Raw genomic sequence first — 20,750 nt, 5'->3', positions numbered from 1 at the left:
AGTGAGTTAACTAAAACTCAGACTTTTTAGGATGAATACTATTTTTCTAGAACATACTGCACATAGCTCAAAATGAAAAGCTCTTCTTTTCTTTATATAATGGGAAAATGTTTATAGGGATCATATTTTTTAAAGAACATTGTGAAGTAAATTATTATAAAAAGAGTAAGATTATTGAGACATCTGGGTTTTAAAAATCAAGGCAACTTGTATTTTGTATTTTGCCTTCTCTAAGTATTTCTTATTTCTCTTCAGTGCACCTACTATGTTCCAAAGGACAAAAGAAGAGACAGGGACAGTTGTTTTGACCTTCATTTTTAAAGGCATCTGTGTAAGGGAATTAAAAGGAGTCCTAGGGAGAGAATATATACTTATTCCACTCTAGCACAATGATTTTGGCAAACAATACTGGGTCAACATGGAAATTCTACTCTCTTTAATATGCTAATTAAAATATGATACAGTCCTCTTGTGTTTTGATAAAATTATAATACACTCCTACTTCACACAATTTGCATTATCTTTGAAATTTTTATCAATATTTTCCAGGAAAGGAAAAAGAATCTCCTGAGGTATTAATTTTGCTACAGGTCTGTTAATGAAATGCATGCAATAATAATTAGCTATATCAAAAATCTATATCTTTTGGTAATATCTAAATGTAAATTAGTTATAATGAAATTTCTATCTCATCGAGTTTTGTCATCTATCTTAACAAGTGAAATGTTTTAAATAAAGCTAGTTACAGTGTAAAACCACCTGGAACTTATAAGTTAATTTAAGAGGGCGAAAAGCGGGAGAAAATCAAATATCTCTATATACCTATTTCAGTGCCTTTTCTAAAGCAATAGCTAAATCCTCTAAAAACTACAGCTGCCAACCAAGCAGCTACAGCTTTGAGTGGACTTTTGTATATACTTTGCTGCCCTTGTTTCTTCAATCCTAGACATGGTGATTTCTGCTATTCTCTTCACCCTGCCTACATCTCTGCCATGGGTTCTGTCTCCGTCATCACTGAACCTGCTGGGATCCTGACTGAAGCAGTCATTGGTTCTAGAATTAGCCTCAGGAAACAGACCCTCCAGAAAGTTTACAGGTACAGGATTTTATACACATTTAAAATATAGATGGATAATCTCCATGCCTGGAGCTATTTAGAACTAGTAATACATGACATTGTAGAAAAATTTTGTACTACAAAATTATTATTTTCTAACATAAATATCATAAATATTTTTGTGCAGACTTTTCTTTTTTGAAGTTCTCAACAGATCTCCCTTTCCTAAAGGTGCAAGTCTAAACCAATCTATCCATCACCAAGTAGGCTAATGAGCAGCACTCTATTTCCAGTTTTTATGGGTGAAAAGCTTAAAAGTTATCTAAATAAGCAGATATACAAGTTTTATACCAAGAGAAGCAGATAAAAAATTGTTATATGAAAATAGCAATATTAGAAATTGTGTTTCCCTTTATGATTCTTATGTCTTGAGCTATATTTGTCAGGTTGCATGTGTACATGGTTTATTCTTAAAAGAACTGGTTTAAATCTATGCCCTTCCTGGTTAGTAGACCTGTAGCTAAGTGGGGGTAAGAGAGAAAACAGAGCCTGAAAGCAGATTTGCAGGTGAGATAAGGAGGGTTAAGGTGCTTTGGGAGATAAGCTAGCAGCAGATGAATATGTGCTAAAAGAAGGATGGCTCATGACAGCTGAACAAGGAGAGATGAACAAGGAAAACAAGAATTTAACCAATGGAAAACTGGGAGCATCTATTTCCTTTGCTCAAATGCCATGATTAGTTTCATGTGATAGTGATAAAAGGGAAAAGGTAAGTCAAAAATAAAGCAAAGCAAGTAAAAATGATGTTAAAAATTTTAAAGACAGAAAAATGATAAAGCTAAATACAAATCTCAAAACATGGGGGCTTTTTTTCATATACTATTTTGGAATTGATATTCTATTTAAAGTCATAATTCACATTTTAGTAGGAACATAAGTAGAGAAAGAGGGACTTTTAAAAAATGCAATAAAATGTATATGTCATATACAATATACATGTATATGCATTAATAAATGTACATGAATATATTTTACATTTCCACATATACATGTGTGGGGGTAAGCTAGGAACTATTTGTGAATCAATTAAATGTAAACAACAATCAAACAAAGTGGCTTCATTCTAACTTCTAGCATCCTTTTTTTAAAAATATTTTATTCATTTTATGTCTTCGTTGCTGCGCGTGGGTTCTCTAGTTAGGGTGAGTGGGGAATACTCTTCATTGCAGCGAACAGGCTTCTCATTGCAGTGGCTTCTCTTGTTGCGGAACACAGGATCTCGGCTCACGGGTTTCAGCACTTCTGGCTTGGGCTCTCAGTAGCTGCGGCTAAGAAGCTCTAGAGCGTGGGCTCAGTAGCTGTGGTCCACAAGGTGTGCTGAGGCATATGGGACCTTCCCAGACTAGGGATCAAACCTGTACCCTCCTGCATCAGCAGGAGCTTCTGAACCACTAGCCCACCAGGGAAGCACTAGCATCACTTTAAAATTCTATGTTCCTTGAGAGTGTTGAGTTTCTGATTATTTATGAACCTGGTTCATGATTTTAAATGTAACCCAGATAAAACTGTCTTCTTCTTGTATTAAATCTAGTTTCAGCCTAGAAAAATAAGAGCTGTCTTTCAAAAACATTACAAAGCTATGGAAATCTTTGGTGGGGCTTTTGTCAGAACATCAAGGAGGAGATGACATAGCATATCACATTGCATTATTCCTTTAAAAATATCACTAAACATTTATTCTTGCTAAAGTTCCACTCATCATGGCAACCTCGTAAAACTTTTTCCTCTGTGTGCCCTACTCACACTTACTCTGTTTCACTTTATTTCAGGTCCCTTTAACCCTTCCATGCCTTTGCCTCTATTTTTCTATAATTCTTCCTCATATACAAAGCACAGTTTTGAGGCTCAACATTTCAGGCAGAATTTGGCTGGGTGATTGTTGGGTTTCATGCTATGTCCACTGGAGGTTAATCAGTGGTATTTAGCTGGCCTATTCTGAAAGATCCTGGAAGTCTTATCTATATATGACTCCTCAGAAGTGATGGAGGGAAAGCTAAGCTTCCCTGGCTCTGCCTTTCCATGTCATCACAGAACTTCTCCATACAGCCTGTCCAGTTGAAGAGTCAATTCCCTACATGGCAACTCAACGAAACACTTCTAGAGTCTCAAGAGGAAGCTGCAAGACCTTTTATACCTAGTATATAAATTAACATCACTTTCTACCTTTCCCTCCATTTCATTGTATTGATATCTACATTTCCTACATATTCCCTGGATTGCAAAATAACCATACATTCATTTAGTGCTCATGTCAAAAGTTAGGGATCATTTTTTATTCTGATCCTTTTATTCTCCAAGTCTCATCAGTAAGATTAAATAGACTATAACTTTTAACAGACTATTCCCAGCTGGCATCTTGCTGCTTAACTTGTCTTATTTTCCCTCTGGTGTGCTTCAGTCTATCCTAGATAAAATACTCAGAAACCAGAATGACTGAAAAGACCATGGTATTCTGTTCAATAAGTAACCTGTAGATTGACTTATACCTATCTATCAGTCTAGCTATCCTGTAGGCAAAATCCTAAAATGGCCCCCAAGATTTCCACATCTTGCTATATATGCCTTGTTCAATTTCCTTCCCCTGGGTGTGAATGATACTTATAACTTTCCTTTGAATAAGATAAAAGTAATGGTTTATCCCTCCATGATTATGTTACATTATGACAAAGATGAGAAGATTTTTCAGGTGTAACTAATATCTTTAATTAGTTACTATGATTAATAAGAGATGTTTTCCTGAATAGTCATGACCTAATTAGGTGCTCTTGAAAAGAAATATGTTCTCTTGCTGGCCAAGAAGAAGCAAAGAGCTTTCGTATGCATTCTAATGGGGCGGAGCAGCCTCTAGGAATTGGTGACCTCAGTCTTAAAACTGTAAGAAACTCAATTCTGAGTTTGAATAAACTTAGAAGTCTCCTCATTCCAGACACAGCCCGGTCATCATCCTGATTGGGAAAGATTGAGGGCAGGAGGAGAAGGGTGTGACCGAGGATTAGATGATTGGATGGCACCATTGACTCAATGGACATGAGTTTGAGATGGTGAAGGACAGGTAAGCCTGGCATGCTGCAGTCCACGGAGTCCCAAAGGGTTGGACAAACTAAGCGAGTGACCAACAACAAGACCCTGATCAGAGGAATTAGGGCCTGGATTTCTTCAAGGTGGGGGCTGTGAAATAACGGTGTGTTGCTTTAAGAGATTAAGTTATTTAACAATTTCGTTTAGAATATTTCAATGGGTTTCCAGGGCCCTTGGGATAAAGTCTTCAGTATAGCTTACAAGATGCTCCCTGCAGAGGGTTCTGCCCCTCTCTCCAGGCTTCCCTCTTACAGGTTCTCTCTGGATGCACAGGGGCCGGTTATTTAAGGCTTCTTTCATTTTTTCACAACTCAGACTCTCTCTTGCCTTCCCAGTTTTACACTCATCTGATCAGCTCCACCATCTCATTGATATCACTCTGATAAAAACCACAGTCAACTTATTCCTGAATTGCTCTAATCACCTCTGACTGATCCCCATGCCCTTTCTGCTTCCCACTGCCACTACAGCCTGCATGACAGAGCTGTTAGACTAAAAATGTTAAAATATAAGTCAGATAAAAATCCTACCCCACTCAGAACTTCACAAAGTCTCTCATTTCTTTTTGGTTTTTTACTCTGGTAAAAACCATAGTTGTCAAAATGGCTTCAAAGACGGTGCAGTCTGATCCTCTATTGCCTCTCTAATCTAATTTCCTTCTGTTTTCCCTGCTAAGCTCACTTTGCTCCAGCTTCTTCTTTTTTTTTTTCCCTTTTCTTTATACTTCAGCTTGTTCTACCTGAGAGCACTATTGTACCTTCTACCTGGAATGCTCTGCCCACTGGCAGACACATAGCTTATACTCTTACTTCTTTCTGGTCCCTCAAATAGTAACTTACCAACGTGTCCTTTCTTGACCATGTTATTTGGAATAGCCACATCTCCCAGTACTTCTTAAATCTCTTCCCCTTTTACTTCTCTGTACCACTTAGCATGGTCTCTAATTCTGTATGCACATGGTTGTTTCATGCGTGTCTGCCCCCTAGAGTGTAAGCCCCCAGGAAGATATGGATTCTGGTCCCCATCACTGCTGGATCCCCAGTACCTAGAACAATGACTATTACATAGTAGAAAGTGAATAAATACTTGTAAAAAAAAAAGCTTTAACTAAAATATAGCTTCACTAAAAAAATGGTTTCACTGATACAACATTGTAAATCAATTAAACTCCAATTTCAAAAATTGTTATTTTTTCTAATACTTTCCTCTCCCTTTCTCTTCCAACTCCCCAAAAGCACACTTTTCTTAGTCTTTCTAATTAAATTTTATTAACCCCCCTATTTTTAGAATAGATTCAGTTCAGTTGCTCAGTCGTGTCCGACTCTTTGCGACCCCATGGACTGCAGCACGCCAGGCCTCCCTGTCCATCACCAACTCCCGAAGCTTACTCAAACTCATGCCCATCAAGTCGGTGATGCCATCCAGCCATAGAATAGATTATGTCTCTCTAAAAAACACTTTGACAAAACCCTATATGTAGCCCAGTTAGAGTCATAATTATATTTAGCTACACAACCCACTCCAGTATTCTTGCCTGGAGAACCCTGTGGACAGGGGAGCCTGGTGGGCTGCTGTCCACAGGGTCACGCAGAGTCGGACACGACTGAAGCGACTTAGCAGCAGCAACTGCTGCCACTAATTACTGTTATTTTCAATTGTCAAATGTGCACCCATAGGGAAGTACTAGGATTCATTATTTGATCCTTCGTAACTGACACAGTACCTGGGACACATTATGTTAGCAGTGAGGTTTATGGCGTACAAAATACACAAGCAAACCAAATGCATGTTTTTTTCTTTTCTTCAATTCCTCCCTTCAAACTGTTTTTCCTAGCAGCATGTCTAGCAGATAATTATTGCTAGGTACATATTTATTGACCGATTCATCTGTTAATTAAAAATCTTTTAAGTATACTGAGTTACATAAAACTAAGGAGTTTGAGATATCATTCTGCTTTGTAAAACTAAATGCCTTTACATATTCATCACTAGGAAATAATAAGTGACTGATGGCTTCAAGTACCACAATAATACCTGAGAGGCAAAAATTGTACGTTACAGAGAAACAACCAAACCAACCATGAAGCAGTGAGGTGGAGCCACGGATTTCAATCATGGATGGAGATAAGTAGGTGTCTCCACGATCAAAAAGACTATGTAAAAATTAAGGATTAAAAATGAACTATAATTTAGAAAGTATATTTGTATGAAATGAATGCTTCCAAGGTGTCAATCATGCTATTTTGAGATTAAAGAACACACACACACAGCTTAGGACAATGTAGCTTTCTTTTAAAAAATTTTTAAATAACATTTTTCCTTTAGATTTTTAAAATATTTGAATTAGTAACAGGCTGTGTTTATCATCAAAAGGATATGGTAACAATCTTTAACTCCATTTGAAACAAACATGGTATATCTCTACTTTAAACACACTACTTTATGTAGCTTTTACATGTAAAGCAGGGAAGCACAGGATTCTGGGTCAAGGCTAAATTCCTCCACTACCAATCTCTGTCATAATTTGTTAAGATCTAACTTACAACAGAGAGGAACTTCCCATTCTGTTTCAATTCCTTGCAATGCCTCTATTCAGACCCCCTCAAACTTCATAACAATTAAATAAGCCATTTCACCAATATTAGGGGCTTCCATGGGGCCTCAGACAGTAAAGAATCTGCCTGCAATGCAGGAGACCTGGGTTCGATCCCTGGGTTGGGACGATCCCCTGGAGAAGGGAATGGCTACCCACTCCAGTATTCCTGCCTGGAGCACTACATGGACAGAAGAGTCTGGTGAGCTACTGTCCATGGGGTCACAAAGAGCAAATAACACTTTCACTTTCACCAATGTTAACTACTTAATAAACCATATAAATAAGTGACTCCTTCCGTTTCTACTACTCTTCCTGCTGTTGTTATCCAAATATTTAGCATATCCAACTGAGCCCAAAACAAATGACTTATTAGAAGAAACATGAAGACAAGGAATATATTGCTTAATAAAGAGTGTTTTTAATATTTCAGTCTTCCCAACTGAAGAAATTTATAGACACTTAAGCTTAGTATACACACTGCAAGTTTTATAAACTTGTGTATAATACATTATGTACTCATATTTAGTGGAATGCTGTTTTCTGGCATCCTTTAATAGCTTCATTTTGTGGAACAGGGTTTATTTATTCCAATGCTGTCAGTTTTATAATAGTTCTTGGGTGTCATTTAGAGGCATCCATCCAACATAATGATAAATTATAAAGAAAGAGGACACCAGAATAAATGGCCACAATAAGAGAAGCTAGATACAGCAAATGCCACTTCTTGATTCTCTTAATCATAGTTAAAGCTTCATTTTCTATGCAAAAAAATTTTCCAATCTGTCATTAGGCTCTACAAATGAAAGAATCACAAGTGAAACCATAAGTATTTTCTACCTCAGTGCCAGACATTTAAGGAAGAGAGAAAGGGAAGGTTGTGGTTTGGGATAATAAAACCAGACTTCTTAGAATGTGAAAATGAATGATATAGTTTTATTTTTACTTTTCCTCACACCTATCCAATTCCATAGTCCCTTCTGCACTTAATGAGTACCTTGAGTTTTCCCACCTAATTAACAACTGAGTTATTGTCTAACAGACAATGTACCACAAACTTGAACCTCATCAACAAAACAGGTGGGAAGATAATCAGTGCGAGGACACTGAAAGCAAAGCTTACCGAGGGATGCAGAGATGACAGATCAAGGGTGAGTGGTGGACGTCTGTCAAACATGCACAACTGCGCTGATCCTTTGAGGATTGTTATTTGGGGGCAAAATGGGGCTTCCTTAAGGAGTTAAGCTACATAATAAAGGAAACATCTCCAACTTTCTACTTTCTATGGTAATTTTTTTTTCATAGAATTGAAGGAAAAATTGATTAGCATTTTGACTTTACAATGGCTTGAGGCCCTAGGTCAAAAGAACAGTCTCCATTAATGTTAGCTACTTTATAGATCTCATTACTAATCTTTAATCCTTGCTTAAAATTATGATATGCCTTATTACATGAAATTGTGATTTATAAATGATAGCAGTATAAAAGTGTCACTAATTCATAATTTTAGAGAGTATAGCTCAATGAAATTCTCTCATATGCTTTATGAAAGAGGAAAAAACTCAAGCCCTTTAATTAATAACCTCCCCTGGAAAACCATCTTTCTAGAAGAGTACTGAAAAGACTTCAGGATAGCCAATAATAGCCTGACATACTCTTTTATTTCAAAAGGAATCATTTGCTATTAATAATGGTAAGCAGGGTTTCTGGACATTTAATGGGAGCATCATTCCTTTAACTTGTCAGTTGGTTTTATGTTATAAAGAGGAGGTGATGGGGTGAACCAAGCTTGCAGGCATATATAACATTATGGAAGGTGAAGAATCTATGATGCTTCATCAGACAATCCATTTCATTTTGTCATTGAGCCATAGCAAAGTCATTGCTATCTGAGGAATTATTGTGAAGTTATCATCTGCTGTCTCAGGTTTTATAAAACTACATATAAATGTTAGAAATCAGTTTCTATAATTGTATCATACAATGGAAATTAAATGCAGATATGTAAAATACCTTGCTCCATTAAAAATAGGACATGTACATTAATTTTAATTTTTTCAGCAAAATTAGGCATATTATAAACAACATTTTCACTACTTTACATTACTACTGGTTGCTGAAAATATATTCAAACAGGAGCCTAACGGGCCTTCCTGGGACAGACCCATCCCCCATTGTCCTCTGCTTTAACTCTTCTCTGAAATACCTAGATAATAGTAACTGATGCATATTTCCCGAGTTTTTCAGATGCCAAAACCACCACCAAATGAAAGAAATTAACTATTTAATGATCATGAGCACTTGGCCCCCAGACCTGTCAGTACCTAAGGACTGATCGCCAAGAATCAATCAGAGAATTGTGCACAAGCTGATCACACACCCTGGGAGACCCCTCCTTCACTTTGCCTTTAAAGATGCTTTACTAAAACCCTCAGAGATTTGGGAGTTTCTAAGCATGAGCACAAGCCACCCATTCTCCTTACTTGTCCCTGCAATAAACCTTTCTCTGCTCCAAATTCCAACATTTTGGTATGTCTGGCCTCACTGTGCGTCGGGCACACAAACTTGTTTGATAATAAAAACAATTATAGGTAGACTGAATGTATTCTTCCTTCCCCTGCTCAAATGCTCTCCCCTCCCAGCAGTAAGCAAATCTGAAATACTAAGGAGCATTACAACAGCAACAAATACTTAAGATATAGAAACTGACAGACATAGAATCCAAAATGCCAGAATATTTGCATACCACTCGCCTAATACCTTGAGAAGTAAAACCTCTGAGAAAATGAAAGAGCAAGAGATGTTTTCACCAAAATTTTATGAACTCTAATATGACAAGAAAATTTATCATGTTCACTAATATTATAAGTAAACTTATCATGTGAGATGCTCATTCATTCAGTGAGAAAAATATTTAGAAGAAAGATTTATTCGCTTTGTAGAAAGAACTATGAATAAGACAACTTTCATTGAGCTATCTTATCACATCATAGCTAGTAATGACAAAAAAAAAAAGCAACCCACACATGTAGATAATATCTTAATCACATATATTATAGATAAAGTAATGTGCTATAAGGAAGAAATAAAAAAGCATCCTGACATAGAAAGTGGGTGGGGAGGAAGGGATTGTGTTCATGGAAGATTTTTTCCAACAGAGCCTTTAGCTGAATCCTGAATGACAAGAATAGAATAAACAGAGAATGCTGAAAGGAAGCAATCTAGGCAAGAAGAACAATAAACGGCAGTTTGTTGCCCCCCCCCCCCGCCCCCCCCCCGGTGCAGAGTGCTGATAGGTTCTAGTATCTTGCCATACATTTGCAGCCTACCAATACTATGAGATCGTCAGCACCTACCTAAATACTGAATGTTTGAGCATCACAGACTTTCAAAATCAAAATCCTGAAACTCTGGAGTGCTGAATTCTAGCATGCTTACAATACACTTAGATAAACTAAGGATTACAACTCAGTTAGCTACGATTTAAAACAAAGAAAACACAGATGTCTGGACATTTAGAAGTGTTTTGCCTTGAAATGTCTCCAGCAGTGAGTAAGCAATGGAATAACATTTGAGATTTTTTCTTCCTCCAATTTCACCTCTAACTTTAAATCAGAACTTGTTTAGTATTGTTTCTCAAAAAAATACTAAGGAAAATCCTAAAGGGAAAGGTTATCAGAACTTTGAAATGTGAATGTATATCATGAGGCATCTTTGAATGTGCTCATGATTCCTTAGCATCACAATACCTAAATCAGAAAATCTCACCCCAGAGAGAGTATCTGATAAGGACACTGATCTGGGTTCAATCTGGAAGTCCAGCACTTGTATTTTATCAATAATATGCCCTTCAACTGTCCACAAACTGCATAAAAGAAATGGACAAAAAATCAATGTTTCTCAGCGGACACAATATTGGGGATGAGAAAGATGTTATGAAGTAATGTCTGTCTTACAGTACGTTAAGGGTCCCTGACTCTCACCCTCTAAATGTCACAGCAACTACCCAGTCATTGTGACAAATGGGAAAATGAAGTGTTTCACGCATTTCCAAGTGTTTATAGGGCTGAATAGTCATTTTTTAAATTGTTTTCTTAGTAACATTCTCCTGTGTGTTATTCGTGTTACAAAAAGAAAAAGTGTTTTCAGGCCAAGCATTATGTTTGTCATCAGTTCAGTTCAGTTCAGTTACTCAGTCGTGTCTGACTCTTTGCGACCCCACGAACTGCAGCACGCCAGGCCTCCCTGTCCATCACCAACTCCCAGAGTTCCCCCAAACTCATGTCCATTGAGTCGGTAATGCCATCCAACCATCTCATCCTCTGTCGTCCCCTTCTCCTCCTGCCCTCAATCTTTCCCAGCATCAGGGTCTTTTCCAATGAGTCAGCTCTTCGCATCAGGTGGCCAAAGTATTGGAGTTTCAGCTTCAACATCAGTCCTTCCAATGAACACCCAGGACTGTCTCCTTTAGGATGGACTGGTTGGATCTCCGTGACAATAGTAATGATAAGCAAACATCCATCAAAGCCTGACAGTGTTCTAAATGCTTTGCATACATACATGAACTCATTTAATTCTCACAACAACCCTACGGTGTGTGTGTTATCACTGTTGCCACTTTATGAACGACACAATTGTAGTGAGATCTGGTGATCCGTGAAAGGTACAACCAGCAGGTGGTACCCAGAATTCTGGAATAGGCTGCCTGATTCTGGAATCCATGTGCTTCAATGCCCTGCTCTGCTGCTTCTCCAAGTCCATTCTCCCACAAATAGAAGCCTTCTTGACATAATTTCATCTTTTCTATGTGTCTGACTGTTATGAACCAAATTAACAATGTTTGGTTTTTTTTTTAGAAAAAGTGGATAAATGAGGATTTAAGACTGTGATAAATATCTTTTCTATTGTCTATTTAAATTACAGTAGAAGTAATGAGGAGCAGGCTTATCTAGATCTAGATGGCACTGCACTATAGTAAATTAATAACTACCATTTCATGACATTTCACCATCATTTGGTTTCAGGATTCAGTTCAATTTGTCTTTGCTTAGAAAATAATCACTCACAGCAAACCTGTTATGATAGACTGCTTAGCAAAGGTACAAAGACACCTAGGTCCTTAGATTTTTTACAAATAGATATACTTTTAGACTGTAAGTAGAACATTAATACATAACATTTTGGGATATCTTCAAAAGCCCAAATATTTGGCATCGATTTAATAGATGGCATGTAACTCAATTCTGGCAATCACTGCCCCCAAATACCTTGGTAAGTGGTTTGGTCAACAAGTGGTGTCCAACTCTTGTGACCCCATGGATTGTAATCCGCCAGCTCCTCTGTCCAAGGAATTTTCTAGGCAATAGTACCAGAGTGGGTTGCCTTTTCCTTCTCCAAGGGATCTTCCCGACCCAGGGATTGAACCCAGGTCTCCTTCATTGCAAACGTCTGAACCAGGGATGTTATTAAATTCTTTAGCCAGGGAAGCCTAGGTAATTACTCAGTGTTCCTAAATTGTGTAGCTCTGTGGGTGTCCTCCTCTTTGTTCAAAGCAGAAGGCACTTATGAATGGAAGAGCATCACTCTGAATCAGGACAGGACTGATGGGAGAGTGGTGGTATTAGTATCAGAGCCACACCAGGAATCTTGGGGCACTCCATGTACACTGGTCTTATTCGGAATCCAGCACGGAAAGCCTAACCACAGAAGAAAGAAAGAGGATGGAAATGCTCACTATTTTAGCACTGTTCTGAGCTATAAAGAGGAACTAGAGAATCCGAGGCAAACAGTGACTGCATTACCACTCCCTATCGCGCACCAGGACTGTGGTTCTGTGCTGGCAGCTCAAAGGTACATACTCAGCTAATTAACTTAGGAACCCCACCTAGAGGAACCAGCTTAATCCAAAGTCTATTGATATAGAGGCTATAATATTTCTTATTTCTAATACAACCTCCTCATATTTATACCCCATCAAGTGTCTGAATTAGCCAGTTGAACATAGGTCACTGAACAAATACTACTAACAAGATCAGTGTAAAGTGCTTCTTTTATTCATTAATGGGACTCAAAATATAAAGCATAAGGTTCAGATTTCTAAACTCAGAGGTGACTTTTTAAAATTTTATTAAGCCATTATAAGACCTCTAAATTATCCAGACTCTGCTGCACAAGGGAAAATTTTTCAACTAGATGTCATTTGGTTCCTGCTCTTTTTATTTTTTCCAGCAGTTTGCTCTCATAATAGCTCTAAATTATTGTGTATTAAAATGCTTAACTTGGTTTTCATTCAATACTTTTAGAAAATAACATTTCTTTCACAAATATAATGCACAAATATGTCCTTGAAATCTTTAAGTACACAAATATTCTCTCTTAAGTGAGATATTCCCCAAAGTGGGAAGGGTAAATGGATTAATGTTCTAAGTATAGATATTTTTATCACACTTACAAGTAATTTCTTCCCTCAGGAGAAGTAGAAGAGGGTTTTAATATCCATTGAATCTTGATTATTTATTCTAAAGTTTGACCTAACATACATGAGCAAATGGAAGACACATACATTCCAGTGATTTCTTCTTTCCCCTGCTTTTTAAGGTTTATCAGAATCTATCCCATAAAAATGATAAAATAAACCCTAGTCTCTGCCCTTCTCACTCCCCCCACATCCCCTCCTTTCCCTCTCCCTAACCAAATCAGTACTAATTGACACAAATTTTTCTCATAACAAAATACCCTTCTAGTGTTTTATTCAAGAATATAATTTACAACCAAATTAAAACAGCATTATCCTGTTTCCCATGCCAGTAGAATTAGGGGCATCAATGTGTTTGAAACATTATTTTGGAGCCTTACAGCAAAGGTAAACATTATCAAAGTATAACATTCAAAATTACAACTAAAAAATGGCAAAACTTGGTCAAGGACTGCTTGAAAAATATTTAGTTATCCAAGAAAGAATATTAAAAGGGATCACTATGTTAGAGTAGGTTAAGAAGCAGTTAATAGCTTCAGGCAAGTATAACCATAACTTTGGGATTATTTTTAATTTTATGCAGAAATCACTTGAATATTAATGAGATTTAATTGCATAGTCTATGGCTGTAAATAGTAAAGAGCTTGTCAAACAAAGCTTTTTTTCTTTCTTTTTTTCTCTGAAACAAATCTTTTAAGTGGACCTGTTAGACAAGGGTACACAGACATTCTTTTCCCTTATTTCCTTGTCCTGGGTACCTTTAATTTCTTCCTTTAACTCCCATAACAATAAGGCTTTATTAGCATAATTAACATTTTAATAATATTAACATATACTATTGAATATATACCAACAGGTAACATCACAGTGAAAGTGAAAGTCGCTCAGTCGTGTCCGACTCTTTGAGACCCCGTGGACTATTCAGTCTATGGAATTCTCCAGGTCAGAATACTGGAGTGGGTAACCATTCCCTTCTTCAGGGGATCTTCCCAACCTAGGGATTGAACCCAGGGCTCCTGCATTGCAGAGAGATACCAGCTGAGCCACAAGAGAAGCTCAAGAATACTGGAGTGGGTAGCCTATCCCTTCCCTGGTGACTCAGAAGGTAAAGAGTCTGCCTGCAATACAGGAGACCTGGGTTCAATCCCTGAGTCAGGAAGATCCCCCGGAAAAGGAAATGGCAACCCACTCCAGTATTCTTGCCTGGAGAATCCCATGGACAGAGGAGACTTCCCATGGAGAAAGGAGCCTGGCAGGCTACAGACCATGGGGTCACAAAGAGTAGGACACGCCTGAGTGACTAACGCTTTCACAAGTTCACATTAAATATGTACCTTATCTTCATCTGAGGTGAATAAAAGTAAGTTTTAGATTAAATATAAATTTTTTAACAAGTGAGAGCTGACAACAAAGAAAAGAGATATCAGCTTCCTACAATTAGCAAGATAATATGTGTTTGGGGTTTGTGGTGACCCAAGGACAGAAGAGCAGATAGAACCAAGGAGGGTCTTAGGATGCAGGGATGGAAAAACCAGACCCTCATCATCCTTCCCTCCCCCGTGTTGTAACTATTAAGGGATTTCAGGTTCTCCCGAGCAGTATAACCTCTCTCCCTTCCTACCCCATACGGAGAAGATATTCGCCTTACTCTTCCCCCGCACCCCCCACCCAGTATATGTGCCTCATCCAATCAGCAAATGATATCCCACCCCTTGTACCCTGGGTATAAACCTCAGGATCCATGTTCAAAGTTGGTTTTCCCTTGAGCTGGCCCACTGTTCTGACAGCGTCTCCCACTCTAATTAACTTTATTTCCCTCTCATTCTGTCTATTGTCTGGAAATTCTTTTCCAACCTGCGTCCAGACCACGACAGGATTCTCTAAGATGGTTAGTTGTTCTTTCTCAAGTTCTTTTCCCATTTAGGTTACTAAATGTATTAAGAGTAGATGCATGTGTATGTATAACTGAATCACTTTGCTGTACATCGAAAACTAACACAACATTGTTAATCAACTGGACTCCAACATAAAATTAAAAAATTTAAGAATAGTTGTGATTTCACTTTGAGAGAGTCAGTTACTAGGTAGGTTGATGAGAAGTCCGGCATCGGGGAGAGTGTGGGGGGGGAGGGGAGGAGGAGGGGGAGGGGGAGGAGGAAGAGGTCTGGGGCTCTTGCAAAGGAGAAAAGGACAAACTTTTTATTTGACCCATTCCTTAGTTTTAGTCACATAAAACATTTTTTTCTTTAAGCCCAGAGCTGATGATCACACAACAAAATACCTCAGCTTAAACTCTGTACTAAGGATTAAATAACAACAAGGTATCCTGCTTGAGGACATGTTTCTCCTTCTTGAGAACCTTCTGAATAATCCTGTTATCTTAAAATGTATATTGTGGGAGTGGGCCTGGTGAGGTCTTTCTATTGTTAGTTCTAATCCTGTTATATTGTGGGAGTGGGTCTGGTAAGACCCTTACCTTAATAAAGTATATAGCTCCCTTGCTAAGACTAGAGAGGGGAGCACTCTGTGTCCCCCTTCTGATGTCTATGTCAGAAGCTTTCTCTGTCCTTCTTCACTTTAATAAAACTGAGTGATCAAGCCTGTTCCCTGGTCCCGAAGCTAAATCTCCTTCTTCGGAGATCACAAATCTGACGTCTTTCACCGTAAGTTATCAGTATGACGTTATTTTCAATAAAGTTAATTTTTGTAACTAACAGATGTACTTAAAATCTTTCTCATGCATGCTAACACAAAGAGACTCACATATTAGAAAGGTATTCTTTATATGTTCTGATTATGTTTTCAGAAAATAAGATGATCTAATTGTTACATAAGGTTGTTTCTTCAGTCAATAAATATTTATTGAATATTTACTACATGCAGAGTAGTAAGAGAAGGTTGAAAATATGAACAAACATGCTTTTTGTACTAAGAAGTTTATGATCTAGATGATACATGAAAGCATTTAGTTATAACCTATTAAATACTGTAAGTGGCATTCTGAAGAAGCTGGTAAAATACCACATTGGAGCACAGGAAGAAGTCTTTAGTAACTAGTGGGGACACCTCTAATTCCATTCATGAATGAACAGGTGAGATTCTAACAGCTGAGATGTAGCAGTTGGCAGAGACAGGGTTTCAAGGATATCAAGAAGAAAGCACGGGAAGTCAAAAGGAAATTTCCTAGGAATTTCAGATATTTGACTTAAGGATATTATACACTTACAAGGAAGACTAAGATAAATTATGTATGAAAAGTCAGATTGGGCAGTTTTTGCTTTATCTTAAAAGTTAGCAATTCTGTGTTTCTATAGAAAACTGTGTCTCACAACTTAGAACAATGTAGATATTTCATCAATTCTCTACAAAGCATAAATGAATGAGATTATCTCTGTTGTATTTTTTATTTCTTTACCTGTGCTTTTGCATGTACTTTTTCAGTAGCCATACATAGAATCTCTTATATGATGGCCTATGTTTAAACCTTTTAAAAATATAATTTACCAGTATGAACTTACAATTCTATGAAGAACTCTGGAAATTTTAAATGATTCAGTTTGAAAGTCAATATAGTTAAGACAACTGGGACTCACTGGAGAGTTTCTCTTAAAGAGCACCACATAATATAATCAAACTGTACTTAAGGGTAATCACTCTGGTCACAGCAGAATGAATTGTAATAAAGACAGAAGGAAAGTGGACGAAACAGAAGGTCCTAAAGTAATAATAAACAGCTGTGTTCAATTTAAGGTGAAATAACTTGGCAAAGAAAAAATAAAAACATGAAATTGATATTAAATTACAATTTCATTTCATTATGTATTGTTTACTTATTCTGAATCAAGTCAGCTAGAAAAATAGCTCTTTACAAATTATTTGCACTTTACATAATATTACTTTGCAATAGATTTTCCATTATGGACTTGTTTCATAATCTAATACAGTATATCCAGAAGCAACAGTATTTAAATTATCAATGAAGATATTAAAATAGACTTTGATGAAGATACAAATACCCAAACTTAAAATGAACACAGCAGAAAAAGTACTCTTTCCCAATTAATAATTTGCAGATTTTGAATAGTGAAATGTTATTACAGAGTGACAGCCTCATTTAACCACGTGATAAGTCATGGGACAAATATAACATATATTCTGGGCTCATTGAATATTTACAAGCCATAATGAGTTATCATGATTGTACAAACAACCTATTGGTTTAATTTTATAAGAGACAAGCTATGCTTTATGGAAACAGAGAAGATAGAGTGAAATAATGTTTGTGGTATGTTCTTTGACAGGATTGTAAAAATATTCCACAGATATGATATCCACTTTGGATATGTTTATCCCTTATTCTGGTAGTTAACATGAGGTGTAGAGTTTTAATGACTTACATAGCTGAGTAATGTAGTGGCATATAAGAAAGTAAAATGACCTCATTAAAATTTAAAGGCTATCTAAAAGTACCCAGATATAAGGTATAGTACATAAGAATATGGCATAGTAATATTTTTTACCTGGAGGCAATATCTGTCTCCTTCCCCACCCCAGCTCATGAGACAACTGGCAACATCTAGGATTTTTAATTATGTGATTATGGAAGGGGTGGGGATCACTGCTGGTAACTAGTGGCATATGGCCAGGACATTCAGGCTGCTAAACACCCTACAATGCAAAGGACAAAAATGCTTCTCCCCCAGTAAACAGTTACCTAGTCCAAATATCAACAGTGCCAAAGTTGAGAAACTAACATAGTATTGGTTTAAATGTAAGTTGTAATAGTCAAATTTACTGAGTTTAATGCATTTATATGATTATCTCTTGATGGATGGGCAAACATATTGTAAAGATTAAATAACATTCTTTATGCAGCAGATTTCACTTTATTTCATTTGACAGTCTTTTTTTTTTTTAGTGTATACATAAGAACATGGTGACTGATCATGTTCATTCTGTGTTTATGTGAAAGCTAAGATCTAGCAAAAACACTCTCCTACTCATTTTCTGTGCATATACATACTTATTTAAATGTTACCATTTTAAAATGAGAATTTATCTATTTTACCAACAAGAAGACTTTTTATTAAGCAGTGCTCAGTCAAAAATGAAATCAACATCAAAGGACAAAGGAAGTATAAATTTAGAATAGGAAGGTTCTGTTTTGTGAAGTGGCAAGGCTCAATTTTTCATCAGTTTAGAGTCAGGCAAGAGGCTGAAACCGGAAAATGGAGAACACAGGATCCTGAAGCTTTTAGATGAGCAGTTTTTTATCGCTTCTAGATTCATCCCTATTTTTCTTTCCTCAGATTTGGCATGCAGTTTCATCTCTCTTCATTTATATTTCATAATTTCCACCCACACATTTCCTATCTCTTAGGAGAGAACTAAAGGAAAGTACAGAAGAAATCGGGTTTACTGTCACCTGAACAAAGATAAGCAATATTAGGCAATAAAATGAGTGCAACCAGTAGGTCAACAACTGACAAAGGCTTGGTACATTATTTCTGGTTTAGTGTAGATCATGCAAAATACTGTAATTTGTTATGGTTTTTAAGAAATGTTTTAAAATATGTGTTCAGTAAACTTTTGATGATGGTGGATGAAAGATAATATAAGAGGATGATGATGATGAGAAACAGAGGGGACAGACTTCTGAAGGAAGTCAAAAACAACATTGTTCTTGTAGTATTCTGCAGAAGGAAGCAGAAAGCAAAGTAATAAACTCTTTCTCAATGTAGTATGGAAAAAAATACTTGGGGACAATAAACAAACAAAGAGAATGGAAGACTGGTAATGAAGATCTGTGAGATAAGAAACCAAAACTTAGCAATAATTAAAAGCTACCAAAAGTGTCTTTTCCAATTTGGGACACCACCATGAACAAGAAAGAGAAAACTTAGAAACTCATTGGGGAGTGATGACTAAAATATAAAACACAGTATACAAAAATATTAATATGGTTCAAATTAAAGAACATTATAAAATGTCATGATAGTGTGAATAGAAACTTAATTTTTCAGACTGCTAGTGGGAATATGAATTGATATAACCATCTGGGAAAATAGTCTGGCAGTAACAATGAAAATTTAATAGAGTACATCTTTTAGGTTTGTTGAGGACTGAAACCTAATAATCGCAGTTTCAAAGATAAATTAGAGGATAGGTAATATATACGTGGGCTCAGATGGTGAAGAATCTGCCTGCAGTGTTGGAGACCCAGGTTCAATCTCTGAGTCATGAAGATTCCCCAGAGAAGGGAATGGCTGCCCACTCCAGTATCCTCGCCTGAGGAATTCCATGGACAGAGGAGTCTGGTGAGTCCATGGAGCTGCAAAGAATCCGACATGACTGAGTGACTAACACTTCTCAAATATATACACACTGAACTAAGATAAAAAAGAAGAAAACAATTATATACGCAAAGCTGTGAAGTAATTGCTTGCACAGATACATCATCCAAAACAAAAACATATAGGTCTCTTAGGAAGGCTTAAGTTTTAACAGTTTTTAAACTATTTTGAAATTTACTTGCATCTCACTATAATGTAGTCTGGTATGCTGCAGTCGGTGAGTCAGACATGACTGAGTGACTGAACAATAGCAAGAATGTAGTCAGCTGGAATAATCATGATGAAGTGATGGAAGTCGTATTCAAGTGTGTTATCCATGCCTTCTAATATAAAGGTCTTCTTTACTGTTATTTAAGATTAATCAGAAACATGACTAAAGTTAAAGAGTAATCCTCACCTGTTATTTAGATAATAATTCAAGTGAGAATACATTCTAGGGATATCACAAAGTTCTAACACCGCTAGGGATCTATCTAGTTCATTTATTAATACATGAAAATAAAAGAGTGAAATTGCTACTCATAGAAACGTAACAAAACCTATTTGTATAAACTAGTTGGCAAGAACAAATTTTTCAACAAATTAACTCCCCAAATATTCACTGAGCTACAATGTGCAAGGTATTAGTCTCTACCGGCAAAGATCAGCAGTAACACGAATGCCTATCCCCACTGAGGTTATGATTGCAGTAAAAAGAAAGACAAGCACTCGGGAATTAAGTTATATAATGCATATACAAATATATACATTATTTATAATTTTCATTATTTGATAAATAATTATTTTATATGGTGATAAGGGCTCTGAGGACAAAAGATAGGAAAGGGGGATGGTAAGCACGGAGGCATGGACAGTAGAGAGAGGAAGATTTTTAAAAAGGTGGTCAGGGAGGGAACTGCAAAGGCATTAATATCTCAGGAAAGATCTGAAGGATGCTGTTAGAGGCTGAAAAATGCCTCTTTCCCCAAAAGATCCTAATCTCTGAAAACTAGGATTGTCACCTTATATGGAAAAAAGAAAGATAAAAAAGGTCTTTGCATATATAATTAAATTAAGGATTTTGAGATGGTGAGATTATCCTGGATTCTCCAGTTGGGCCCTAAATGCTAAAGGTAATTACGTAAGAGAAGAAGA

This window comes from Odocoileus virginianus, chromosome 24 (genome assembly GCF_023699985.2).
Source record: "Odocoileus virginianus isolate 20LAN1187 ecotype Illinois chromosome 24, Ovbor_1.2, whole genome shotgun sequence".
Lineage (NCBI taxonomy): Eukaryota > Metazoa > Chordata > Mammalia > Artiodactyla > Cervidae > Odocoileus > Odocoileus virginianus.
This window is presented reverse-complemented; position numbering follows the sequence as displayed.